General features: G+C 29.0%; 1 protein-coding gene across 3 annotated transcripts in view; it reads left to right on the top strand.

The window, feature by feature from the left end:
- The first annotated feature begins 12,086 nt into the window (after positions 1–12,086).
- The window catches only part of IA-2 (tyrosine phosphatase IA-2), a 78,267-nt gene continuing 75,536 nt past the window's right edge, over positions 12,087–14,817 (top strand). For 2 of the 3 annotated variants that reach the window (XM_080158175.1, XM_080158173.1), the window contains exon 1: positions 12,107–12,199. The gene's annotated coding sequence lies outside the window, so the exon portion shown is untranslated. Of the gene's footprint in view, positions 12,200–14,817 lie in introns of all 3 variants that reach the window. The other variant, XM_080158174.1, reaches the window with a different exon arrangement.

The raw sequence follows: 14,817 nt of genomic DNA, 5'->3' as shown, positions 1-14,817 counted from the left end.
TGATAAACAAAGAATAATGGTACTATTTATTGATATTTTTGAAAAATCAATGTATATTTAAAAAGAAAAATTAGGAAATTGAATATACTATATAATTAGGTGTTGATACTTAAAAATGATAGCCATAAAACCGTAAAAAAGGACACCTGTAAAATAGACCTAATCACACTAATTAAGGGTAATTAAATATGGTAAAAGAATGTAGAAATAGAATTATTAAAGAAAAACAAAAGATAATATTAAAGAAAAACAAGAATAGATTTGATCATAAATTTAAAATAAATGACTATGTCATTATTAAGCTAAATGACAGTGGTTATGGGGCGAAATACAGACCAATTTTTGGAACTATTCTGTATAAAATTATAAAAACAAAGAAATATGTTTTACTTTTAGAATCTACAGTAAGTTATCAAATAATTACCAGACATATAGCTGATGTAAAATTAATTAATTTTGAAAAAATTGCAGAATTAAACCTTCCAAATTATATCGCTGAGATGTTTGGAGGCATTAATTTAAGTAATTTAAGCACTATTTTTGATATACCTAATATTGAATCAAAAAGATCCAGAATAAAAGCGAAAATTAAAGAAACAGAAGAAAAACTTGACAATATAGAAAGTGAATCAGATGAAGAGATTTTTATACAAATGGATGACAAAGATAATCTGTCGGACATTCAAGAAGAACCTTATGTAGAAGCTTTAGATGAAACATTATAACAAGCTATTTAAAGTTGGTTTCAAATGAAAAATAAAACCAATTTCCATATTAAAATAGCTGAATATATTTAGTTAATACAATTATCTATTGAATAAATTGTGGAAAGAATAATGAAAATTTCTAAAAAAGATAATTTTTATGATAATTAAAATGATAAATAAAATTTTTATGATAAATAAAATGATAAATTAAAAGGTAAAGAATTGAATGTACGGTAATTAAAAAGTAATAAACTAAATGATAGTAAAAAGAACACTTGTGAAAGAAAATTAGAAAATTGAACGTACTTATGATTGCGTGTTAATGCTTTAAAATGATAGTCATCAAACCATAAAAAAAAGGACACCTGTAAAATAGACCTAATAGCACTAATTAGGGGTAATTAAATAGAAAGTGTACACTAGTTAATAAAATGTTTAATAAAAACACTTGAAAATGTATATGATTCATAGAAATTTGAAAAGTTTTGAGGTCATATAAAAATAAAATGATAAAATAAACACTCAAAAAGGTATATGATTCATAAAAATTTAAAAAGTTTTGAGGTCATATAAAAACAAAATGATTAAATAAACTTTCATAAACATAAAAATGATTAAATAAACAAAAATTGTATTTTAAATGTGTAAAGTAACTTATTATAGATTTGAAATAGGAGACATGAAATAATTGCTGATCATTAAAAAATCTAACCTAATGATAGTTTAAATTAAAATGTAAATGTATATTTTCAAAATGTATACAACAACAATCATTTGTTAATTGAAGAAAGATAATCATTAACTTTTAAAAAGATTAGAGAAGATAAAATTTTAGATATTTACTTCTGTGAGTAAAAAATATTAGTTAAAAAGGAAAAAACCATAGTGTGTTTTATTGGAAAATTTTTATTAAGATAAATAAAATTTTAAATATTCACTTATGTGAAGAAAAATGTTAGTGGAAATGAGAAAAATTATCCATGAGAAACATTAAGATAGTTTTAATATAAAACATGTTTAAAAAATGGAGTGTCCTATACACTATGAATAAAAACGGTCAGGTAAAAATAAAGTGAGGTCTCCAATTTAAGAAAAGGACACTCTTTTAGTAAAATTAAAAAGCAAAATGATTTACTTTGAATTAAAATAAAAATAAAAATTGAAAAAAAAAGATATAAAGATAAAGATAAAGGGTCAAACATTACACACACAACACCACAACCCCCCCCCCCCCCCCAACATACTGAAAAAATTAAAGATGGAGGGAAAAAAGATAAAGTGTCAGAGTTATAAACACCAAATAAACAAAACCACACCACCCCCCCCCCCCCCCCCCGGAATTATACATTGTAACAGGGGTAACATATTAAAATGATTATTTAAGAAAACATTAAATAAAAGAATGTCCTTTTATAAACTACCTTTTTAAAGGGACACTTACAAAGAAAAATTTATAAGATAAAAAATATAAAAATGAAAGACTTGTAAATTATTCTTCATAAAAGATAATGTGGTTTATGAAATATGATAAAAGATAACTTGGGTTATTAAATTATAAAAATGAAAGACTTGTAAAAGATAATGTGGTTTATGAAATATGATAAAAGATAACTTAGGTTATAAAAAATTGTTGAAATAAAGTTAGAAAGTCAAAAGAAAAAAGAGACTGTCCTTTTATAAATTATGCTTTAAAAAAGGGACACTCGGTCTGTTAATATATCAAATTGAAATAAATATTGTTGAGAAATTATTAAATAAATTATTAATCAAAAATAACAAAAGAAATATAAAAAATCTGTTTTAAATAGAAATAATAAACAAGGAAAAAAAACTTTAGAAAAACAAACATAAGACGGTTTTTTTGAATAAAACATCTTTTTAAACAAACATAAGACTGTTCTTTCAAATAAAACATCTTTTTAGAACTGGACAAAAAACTATCAAACTAAAGTAAAGCAGCTGGTATGACATTAGTTAGTTAGAAATACTCTTATATGAAACAAATCTCAAGTTAAAATAATTAATGATCTCAGTTATAGTAAACAAGAATTCTTGGTTTCAATTTATTTAAAATAAGAAATAAATTAAAATTATAATACAGTTAATGATATATGTGAAATTTCAGAAGAAAATGGAGAAAGCAAGAGATAGAGAAAGAGACAGGAATAAAGATATGAGGTAAAAATTATTACCTAATTTCTTCTTGAGCAGACGGGTTTTTGTCAGTGGCACGCTTCTTACAGAAAAAAATATAAAAGTCTATGGGCTAGTGAATAGAGAATTGAGTAAAATCTATTAGAACACTATAATAAAGATATCCCTCAATTGAACAAAGTATAGTTAAACGTTCAGAAATATCATTATTAACCATAGCAAAATTTCTTTGAATTAATTATTTTATGGTAACCATTAATTCAAAGCTTTTTAGGATTATAAATTATATGGTAAACATAATTCTAAAAAGATTACCCTTATGTGGAAAAGGGTAATTATACTTTTAAAATGAAAGTAAATGGTAAATTCATTTTAAAAGGGGTAATTTTGTATGGGATTCATATGAAGTCACCAGTAAAACCATTATTATGGAGTAACAGACAAGCAAGTAGTGAAGAAATTGCGTGCACAGAGTTGTAATTAGGGTTCCATCTTTAAAAGAAAATTTTTCTTCAAATATAAATTTCACACATTATATCAAATATATTCTTACGCTTATGATACTTAAAATTCTCATTTTTAGTGATATTGGAAACTAAATGCTCAAAGATAATATTAAATACTCAAATTTCCTGTGATTATTAAATACTCGTCAAATCCTTTTACTCATAAATTGTGAGATAATTAATGCCATACCATAGTTTAATGTTTTTTCTACGATAATTTTAAGGTTTAAACCTTAAATCCTCCATATATCATCCATATCTTAAGGTTTAAACCTCAAAAAGATACTTATCATATGCTATTAAAGATATATTTAAGGTTTCAAATTTAATGAAACTTTAAAATGGTAAATTTGTGAAATATTTAAGGTTTCAACTTATGAAATTTTATAAAACGATAATATTTAAAGAAATATTTGAAGAAAAATTTAAAAAGATAATTTAAACAAAAAGAAGGAAAAAAGAGATAATATTGAAATGATAGTTGTAAATGAAGAAAATAGACCTATGGTTAGACCAGCTAGAAACCAAAGGCGCATTCAGTTTAATCCCACAGCACCTTAACTAATATATAAATTAATTTTAGGTAATACCTGCTAGACACAACAAGAAAAGATTTAGCAGGATGCTGAAAATCAACGATGTCCATAATACGATGCCAGAGAAATTAACGGTGGGAAGATCCATCTCATCAAGGTATTGAGTTTTACCCTAAATAAAAGATAAAAGGATAAGATAATTTAAAAACCAAGAAGGTAAAAAGTCCTGGAAAAAATATTAGAAAGATAAAATGGTTAAAAAAATTTTGGAAAAAAAAAAGAGATAAATAAAATTTACGATAGAAAATGCCTAAAGAAAATTTTTAAGATATTTAATTTAAAAATGTATAGAATTAAATGATAGTTGAAAAAATTCATTAAAGTAAAATTCTGTTTACTTTTAGGGTGTCCAAGGATAGGTCAACGGATCCTGATAAAAACAAAATGGCGCTGAACGGCTCATTGAGTAAGAATTTGAATGCCTGTGCCACGGTAAACACAGACATAAGTTTGTTAAACTGAAGGTAAACGGTATTACTACAACTCATTTTAGAAAATATCTATAAAAATTATTAAAAAGATATTACTTTTCTTGGAAGATTTATGATAGACTATACAAAGTTATTGAAAGTTTAAAAGATAATTAAAATAAATTTATCAAGAAAAATAAAAAATTAGAAATTAAAATGATAGATTCTAGTAGATGTGTATAGATCACTGGAAACGGTAAAACTAATGATTAAAAATATTACAGAAAATTGGGTTGAAACTGGTATCAACAAAAAACCTGAAATCAAGAAACTAAAACTAAACAGGATAAAGGAATAGTCAAGTGATTTCTATGTTTAATTTTTCATTGCAAATGTTCAAATGTAAAAGTAGTGGTTTAATTCCTTTTTTATAAAAAAAATAGAAAATTTTATTATTAAAGAAATTTTTACAATTATGTTAAAGTCTCCTCAGAAAGTTTCAGTTAAAATTTTATTAAAAGTAATAAGCAAATTAAGATTTTTTTTGTTGAAAAGTAAAATTACAGAAGAAATTTTTTTCCTTTTAATCATTTGAATATTATGAATAAGCAAATTAAAATTTTTTTGTCTTTTGATTAGCAATTTAGAACTTTAGAAAATTCTTTTTTTTATAGCTTTTGGAATTATTATTGAATACAAATTAAAGGGAAATCACTTATGTTACCTGACCAATGATGAGTCAACAACGTCGATCCGGGTACGAGTTCGACCAGTAAGAGCAGAGAATTCCATAAATCTGCTGAGGCACCATGAAACATCCATTCATCCCTGGAAATATAGAGAAATGAATACATTGGATACATGAAACTGGAACCATCAGGAGCTGATGAGGTACAGAATACTATAACAACAGATGCCACCAGGAATGCCTACAAAAACAAGAACATCTACATAATCAAAAGATGAATCCCTGATTAATATTGTAAATGTAATTTTTCCAAAATATGTTAAAATTTTTATTACAATTCTAAGTTCTGAATACAAGCTGTAATTCGTTTTTTTTATTCTTTTTTCTTTGAAAAAATAAGCAAAACTAAGGTATGTTTTTAAATTTTGATTTTTAAGTAAAACAATTAAAAAGTACATTTTTTTTATATATTCAAATATTCAATTTTGTTCAGAAAAATAAAATTTTTTTTATCAAACAGTCTAATTGAAATTTTGTTTTCCCTAATTAAATGAATTTTTAAGCTTTTTGGGGGCAGACTGTAACACTTTTCTATAAAAAAGTAAAATTTAAATAAATTTAAGCAATGAAATTGTAGAAAAATTGTTTTAATTTGGACAAAATATATAATTTTATGACGTCAATCTAAAATATTAACCACACTTGTCAAATGTGATTTAGGATTATTAATTTTTGTATTTGATGAGTTGGATTGTTACTGTTGAATGTGAACATCGAAAATATAACATAGAGAAAGATATAAATTGTTTATCATTTATTAGCGACTTATTACAGGCCCGTCCGTAACGGATAGCTTTTTTCGTTAATTTAGGCATGTTAGAATTGTCCTATCGATTTCAAATTTTGCATGGTGATTCCTTTAGTAGTTAGGTACGATTTAGAAAGCTTAGCAACTCTATAATCATAAACAAAACTTCCCTACGTCCATTTTAAACATTTTTACTTTTTTAACAACAAATTTTTATGTGATCTAATCATCCGATTGATCTGATTTTTGGTATATTGATTCCTGGGACAACAAAGTATAATGTTATAAGCGAAGCAACTTTATGATCAAGTCCTAAACATTTAAGTATGTCCATAAAAATTATCCTGTATAAAGCAGTTTTTCAACAAATTTACTTACAATTTTGCTTCGACTCTTATACATTTATATTCTGATTATTCAGTTCTGACACTATATAAGTGTTCATGTCCGTTTGTCCTACCATTTCAGTGCTTCGCTTTTATGGATGTTGTCATCCTTGTTAATCTGTAAATCATGGATGAACAACGGACAAAGCGAGTTAAAGAAGTTAAGTGAGTATATCTTTGTACCATAAATGACTAACTAAGTTGTATGGATGCTCTTTGTTAAAGACATGCAACGTGAATCATCGTAGTGTAGCTTTGCTGCGGCTAACATGAGGTAAACAATAATAGCATTTTTGTTTTCGTCACAAATATTTATTTTGGTGTGCCTTACATTACAAACAATATTTAACCACGGTGCGTTTGTACGTTCGTATAAAGACATAATCCCTGCATACAAAAGAAACAGGACCTTTGTCAGATGCTAGGATCTAGCAAACCTGCACTGCTTATATGGTTCTCCTTTTTATTGAAGCTTCCTATCGGTCCAGGGACTGTTTATAGGCAATTTGTAGGGGGGGGGGGGGTAACTCAACTTTCTTAAGAGAAAGAGAAATCGCCCCTAGAAACATAAACTGTTCGACTTAGCAATAATAATAATGTGTAAAATTGTTGGGACACCGTATTTATATTGTATGTAATCAGATTTTCCCCGAGCTTAGCATCATGTAACAAACAATCATGGCTGTTTACACAGTCTACTGGTTCAGGTTTGGCACCCTAGCAAGCAGCGTTTAGGAGCCGTTTGATTTTGGTGCGGCTCCGCTGAGCCGTATCTAGAAATACGGCTCCGACCTAAAATCAAGAAAAACTCGACATATTTTATTTCCCCCTAAAAATATATTTTTGACTTTTGAAGGTTTTAAAAGTTCATTTTTTGATAAAAATGGACTTGAAAAACTTAAAAATGGCATTTGCACATGACAAAACAGAGTTACAAAATTAAAATTTGAAAAAAAAACTCTCTTTATTTATCTAGTCCGGAGCCGTTTTTAATGAAAATTACGGCCCCAGCAAAATATGGCGGCTTCCAGCTCCAAAACACTGTTAGCAAGTCATTGTATAAAGCGAAGATTTCTCAAAATCAGTAGAGTCTGTCTGTGTGGTGAACGGGTAGGTTTTAGTGTAAATTTGGGTGTATTATATAAATTAGTAAGGTTTTTTGTCTGTAGCTTTAGATTTCGGTTACTACTAAACTGATTGAGATCTCCCTTGTTGGGAAGATTCACATTGGTCCTAGGATGATATTAGTCTATTTTATTTTTATATTTAAGTCTTGGAGAGGTTTCACACTATTCTCCTGCTTATCCTTTTGAATAACGATCCTCTAAATGAGGGGTGCAGCCGCTAGTGTAATATAAAATTGTAGGATCTTGTCAGAGGAATAAGCCCACAAGAAACTAAAATTTTTCTTATATATATTAAAAAGATTTTTCTTGTTTGTTTCTGTAGCGTTTAAATTACACCCACTTTCATTAATTAATTGATAAAATAATTGTTTTATTTACAAAATTATCCTTGAACTGTTATAAGCTAAATGGTAAGACTCTAGATCACAGAAATACTAATTATTAATATGTGTTTACATAAAAATAATACATTCAATGGTGTGGACACTTAACGTAGTTCATGGAAAACTTTGCAGAAAAGCAATCATTAGATTTAACTTTATCTGTAACACTGTAATTTGTCTTTCTCGTATCCATTCGAATCTGGTGGATAGGAACCGGTTCTCATCCATAAGAAAAAACTATGTCCAGCATCGTATTATAACCAGCTTTCTACGAATATATAAATGCACAATCATAAGATGAAAACCATTTATTTTAGCCCGTGCCTTCGGCACCTCGGGGCTAAAAAACTGGTTTAATCTTTTAATCGTACATTCTATATCCGCGGAAAGCTGTTTATAATACGATGCGACAAATAACTATTATCATACAGTTCTTTATATATCGAAAAAAAATTTCATTCCTAGTTTTTCTCTTCGATCAACTAAGCATTAGTTTATGCTTTTCATATCGTTTGTATGTCCCTTAGAACCCTAAAAACAGTAGTCTCCAATAAGTTTGTCTGTCCGTCACACTTTTGGATAGTTCTCTTCTTGGACCCAAAATGGTTGTAAGTACTCGAACTAGAAGAATGTTTGCTATTTTTAGCTTTATGTTTCAGCAAAAAGAATTATATGTTTGTTTAAGAGATTTATGTCTTTACACGAAATGACAGTAATCTTTTTTCTTTAAAAAAGGCGTCAGTTTTCCTGAAAACTAATCTTATAAAATCTTTTTTTTGTATTTTAAGAGGTTTAACAATTTTCCTTCTTTTACGCCTTTATGAGTTTTATGTTTTCCATTTATTCGAATCTTTATAATGATTTCGCGTTATTTACAAACTAACAGTGTCGAAACTTTTCTACAAATTACCTTCATCTACAAAAAGGATAAATTTGTTTATCATCATAAAGCTCGATAAACATCGATTTATCGTTCATTGTCCTATTCATAAGATCTCTGATTACTTGTATTTGTTATGTGGTTTCACGCGAGATTCATCAAATAGTAGATATTTTTTCCAATTCATCATATGTACTGAAATTCTAGCATGATTTCTGTATTGTTCAGCCTCACTATTCTATTGGGATATTAGTTTATGGTGGATTAGAAACCCCGCTAAGTGTTTACCCGCAAGAAATTAGCAGAGAAACCCAGTAGGTAGGTTTTCATTTACACAGTCCTATTAATGGATATAGAATACGTGGATATTGTGAGAGATTCTTGCATACACTGATAAAATGTTTCTCTCAGCTGGCTAATACAACGATGACCCCCCCCCCCCCCACTAATCTTCCATTCCTCCTCCCCTGAATATGGAGGAACGTATTGACCAATATCTTTGGACTATTTTAGCAACTTCTGTCACCTTTTATATCCATTGTCGTATTTATATAACAAATGGCTTCGCCCCTAGCTCCTAGGCCCCTTCAATATTTCAGAAGGGGGGTATGAGGTTTATATATTTTTTATAGAGAGGAAAATCTTTACTTGTGTCTTGACCCCAAGAGTGTTGATGCAGTTTATTTGTAAAAAAAATAGTGGAGGTGGATGGGGGGTCGGTACCTAAGCTCCAAAGGTAGCAAATCTCACGATCTGTCCTGCCGTACACGAGATGCTTATAGACAAACAAACATCTTGCTACTCCCCTGTCCCTGAATATTTGTAGAACATATGTAATTGTGGCTCTCTTTTCTTTTATTTTATCCAAGATTTATGGGATAATAGACAAACAAAAGAGTTTATGCTGCCAAAACAGAAAAAAATAAGATTATAAGTATTTCATTTTATTTATAAATAATAAACTGTTTTTTAATCGATCTAAGTTTAAGATTGTTAAGATCTAAGATAAAAAAACAAAGATGTTCCATGAACGAATTTTAGCGCTTTTATTTAAAAGGACTAGTGCAGAATTTCAAAAAAAACCGTAACACAAGTTTGATGATAACAAAATTCTGTTCATATTAAGTTTAGCTCTATTATCATGGCCACCCTTCCCAACAAGTAAACAAATAGAGCTCCAACCACTGAAAAGATTTATATTTATATATTGGATTCAATATGGTAAGAAATTTTACATTGTCAGGGCTCTACAGCCGCCTATTTGTAGCTGTACAAAAACTGAGCAAACGATGGGTATGGATTCCTGAAAATTAGACGGGTGACAGGCTTTTTGTCTAAGCTGAAATCTACAATTTTAGTTCACAAGGATATAATATTATCCTATAATAAATAATACAAAGTGTCCAGGTCTGAAGTTTAAATTGCTGGTCGGAATCGGTTTTACTTTTCAGGAAATCTTTTGTGTGGTTTTAGGCTATTTTCTTATTCCCCCTTTACGCCCATGGATATACATTGTACGACTAAATAACTTACAAAATTAAAGATTTAAAGAATTAAAAAGAGATATTCTTTGGAAAGAGACAAATTAGTCCACATAGTTTCAAAAATTACATTTCATTAAAATAAATGTTAAGCATATTTAAATTTTAATGCGAATTCTTATTATTAAGATTAATGACTTCTTAAATTTCTTAATACAAATGCGATTTTTCTTCTCGATATCCTATTATATAAAGTAAGTACTCTTTTTTGTCTGTAGCGAAGGATCTTGCTAACCGTTGAACCGATATGGTCCTCCTTTACAGTGAAGTTTCTTATAGGTCCTGGGATGTTTTTAGTCTATTTATTTTACAACAAAAAAAGCTTGGGTATAAGGTATTTATCTGCCATTCCATATCTTTTTGGATATGGTCCATAGATGCTAGGGGCGCAGTAGCTAGTAACTTTAGATAAATTATTGGGGTTATGGGTTATCATTGGTGGAAAAGTTTGAAACCAGCTAGTTGAATACAATCAATCAAGTTTTCATAAAAGTGCCCAAAGTTTTTAAGCCAACCAATGCAGAGAATATATTTTAAAAACTTCCAGTTCCATTATAATTTAAAGTCCAATTTTAACTCCCTTCCTGGTAAAAAGTACACTTTTCCAGTAATAAACAGGATCTAATATGGAAATTGCATGTTTCTAAAATCTGATAACATATTAGTTTTTAATATATATTTAAATTTACACAACATTTTTTATCATTTAGGGCGTTCAATAATAGTTATTTATTTAATAGTTTAGGATATTAATATAAAAATTTTAAGATTAAAACTAGCCCGGGCTGGTAATCATTCTATGATTTTTATTTTAATGTTCGTGGAAAATATAATAAAACGTTACCATATGCTTCTTACTTATTTTTGGAGAGATTAATTTCTCTTTAGTCTTTTTAATTAATTTCAAATATTGATTTAATTTTTCTGAAACTTGTTTTTTTTCAGTAATCAAATTGGTTAAAACAACGAAAAATTTGGTCATGTGATTGTTTTTCTAAGAATTTGTTTACGTGGTTAGAGTTTGTCAGGGACGGTATAATGGATGGAAAATTATTCTTTGGTCCTAATTTTTACGTGTTATATATTCTTACTTTTTTCGAGTATAGTTACAGGGAGGAGAGGGATTTATTATTTAAACATTATTGCCCCCTCCCTCCCTGAAACATTCAGATGACACTTGTTGGATATGTTAAGCCCTCGCGGAAATAATCCAAACACCGCATTCATTTGTATATAAAAAAAACTTTCCTTTTGTATTCCCGTGTGCATTAATATTTAATTTAGCAAAAGTATAAGTTGAGCGCATGTTATTCAATTATTTACTTACAAAGAGTTGATAATAAATATATTGTCCTCTATTCATTTTTATCTAGAATTCTAGAGGAAGATGAATAAGTTGTGGTAAAAATGTGACGTGAGTTTAACGTCAGAGGGTTCTACTGCGCAAGGTTTATCTCCGAGAGCAACCAGTTGCTCGCAGGGGCAACAAATTTCAAACATAATTTTTGAAGAAAAAAAATTTAAATCATTGAGAAAATCATAAATTAACTTCGAACGTTATAACAAATTTTTTAAACAAATGATCAGAATTTTTATTTCTTTTTTAGCCCCTTAAGCTGGTCTCTGCAATGTAGGCGAGTTGGTATACGATATACAATATACATAGGACTCTCTAATCTTTGGCGGTTCTGTTGGACATTATTTGTTGATAGTATCACATTTAAAATGACGGGAAGATATTCTTAAAGATGCACTGTGATGCTGGGATTATTCTTATTTGGAAAACCACCTTTCTCTCTCGCTAACACCATACCAAGACCCTTTTCTCTCTCAATATATGTGTGTGTGTGTGTTTGTGTGCATGCATGTGTGTAGAGGTGTGTTTGTGTGTTCGTATATGATCCTCCCTTTCTCTGTTGTATAGCGGAGGTTGTCTCTGTCTCTCTCTCTCTTCTCCGCTGGTATTTAGTCCTCTGTAGAATCTGAAGACAACCTGTCTTAACATTTTTGGAGGTAAAATATTTTTCATAATTTTTTATTTCTAACCATATGTTTTACATTTTTGTAATAAAAAATATTTTTTTGTTGATTTTATACAATATAAATATTAAACTATTGAATGCCACCAAAGGTAGAAAAACATTAAGCTATTAATTTGAGATATAAGAAATGTGTGAAAATAAAACATATGGTTTGGAATAAGTATTTGTTTGCATTATTATAATGTAATAAAAGAGTGGGAAGTAGGGTTATAAAGTAATAATAGTAATAGTAATATATTTTAAAAACTTTGTAATACAATTCTTTAATATTACCATAAAATAAAATGTCAATTTTATGATTATATTTAATTACATCTTTTAGTAAAGATTATTATTAATTAAGTATTCAGATTAATTAGATCTTATTGAACTGGAAAAATTGTAAAAACATAGCAATTGGTTTATTAATTGGATGTTGAATTGATTTCTTTTATTAATTAATATGTTGACAACGTTTATTTAATGATTATGTATTAAAAATGTATTATAAAAGTAGAACTATGTTTACCAATCGCCAAATGAAACTTAAGATCTCGGTAAACGCAGAAACGATTGGGTCTGGTTTTTTCTGGATTTCCCTGGCCCTAATAGGGGGAAAGGGTTATTTAAAAGTATTAACAAGTATTAAATATAAAGGTTTAACCTCACCCCCCTTTTTACACGTATTCGACAAAGGCTATGGGCGAATTTTTTATTAAAGAGTGGCTGTTTAAAGCATAAGAATATCTCATGGGTATGTAACATTCTATACAACATACACTAAACAATTTATTTTTTTCTCCTCCATGGAAGGATCCTCCTAACCATACTTAACCTAACCATACTTAACCTAACCTAGCTTTTTTTATTTTGGTTTACTGCGAATTAGAGGTAGATTACCAACTAATGCACTAAAAGAAAAAATAACAGTAAATTTTAATTAAGGGGCAGAAAACTAAACTGAAATGAATTATTAGAATATAAGAGTTGCATGGAAAATAAAACTAAACTCCCCCTTTTTGATGTTTTAATGGACAAACCCTAATTGTGGAAAATTTTCGCTTTTAGGTATCATTAAATGCGTTGTTAAAATCCAAAGTACATTTATTATTTTTATAGATACCCTATTCTTAATTTCCTATTTGTAAACCATTGTTTTGGCTTCTTCTCATTACCAATTTTCTTCATAATAGATGAACACATAAAAGTTAGGTAGCTTATACTATTTACACTTTTCGGTGCTTTACCTCAAAATTCTCAACGAGCACAGAAAGTCCTCCATCTCTCCCATTTATATGCCCTATCCCTGGGGAAGGCCCTAACCATGTTGGGCTACACTGTACTTAATACAACCTACAACCCCCCTTCCCCTACTTTTTTAAAAGCGAAGCTTTTCTATAATTAGGGTCGGTCCGTCCGTCCGTACGTCCGTCCGAGATAGATAGCTTTTATTCGTTAATTTAGGCAGGTTAGAATTGTCCTATCGGTTTCAAATTTTGCATGATGATTCCTGTAGTAGTAAGGTACGATTTAGAAAGCGTAGCAACTCTATAATCATTACCAGAATGTCCGTACGTCCATTTTAAACATGTTGATTTTTCTACTTTTTTAACAACAAATTTTTATGTGATCTAGTTATCCGTTTAATCTGATTTTTTGTATATTGATTCATGGGACAACAAAGAATAATAGTATAAGCAAAGCAACTCTATAATCAAGTCCTAAAAATGTGGGTATGTCCAGAAACATTATCCTGTATCAAGCAGTTTTTGAACAAATTTACTTACAATTTTGCTTCGACTCTTTCGATACTTTTATATTCTGATTATTCAGTTCAGACACTATACAAGTGTTAATGTCCGTTAGTCCTACCGTTTCAGTGCTTCGCTTTTATGGATGTTGTCATCCTTGTTTTATATTTAATTTAAAGGTACTTCGAGGAAAACCACCTATTTTCTATTTGAAAAATATTTTAACCTAGGTTAAGATACATAGGTAAAGTTTCATACATTTAAATAAAGCTCACAGTAAGATTTTTAATAGTTATTTCTCGCATCGTATTATAAACGGCTTTCCGCGGATATAGAATGTACAATTATAAGATTAAAACTAGTTTTTTTAGCCCCGAGTTGCCGACGGCACGGGCTAAAAAAACTAGTTTTATTCTTATGATTGTACATTTCTATATTCGTAGAAAGCTGGATATAATACGATGCTAGACATAGTTTTTTTCGTATGGATGAGAACCGGTTCCTATCCACCGGATTCGAATGAATACGAGAAAAAAATTATATAACTATGCTGCAAATAATTTTTTAATTGTTAATAATCCATAAAACAATAGTAAAGGATACTTTTTCAGGCCATGAAAAAAAATGTCATAATAGTTTTCCTTCGGGTGCCATGTTACTGTTTTTTCCTCCACCCATTGATAAAATCTATTTCGAAAGGGGCTAAGGAGTAGATATTTTTTGTCTTCGGGGGGGGGGGGGGGGGGTAGGGAGTAGGCAAGGGTTTAAAATCTTAAATATTAACTCCAGCAACTACCTGTAAAAAATTATCATATCTATCTTTGTTTATGTTATTATCGGTATATTTAATAAACTTTAT

Source organism: Acartia tonsa, chromosome 4 (assembly GCF_053477335.1).
Source record: "Acartia tonsa isolate MP-2025a chromosome 4, ASM5347733v1, whole genome shotgun sequence".
Classification (NCBI taxonomy): domain Eukaryota; kingdom Metazoa; phylum Arthropoda; class Copepoda; order Calanoida; family Acartiidae; genus Acartia; species Acartia tonsa.
The sequence above is the reverse complement of the archived record's forward strand: the minus strand, read 5'-3'. Positions and strand labels throughout refer to the sequence as shown.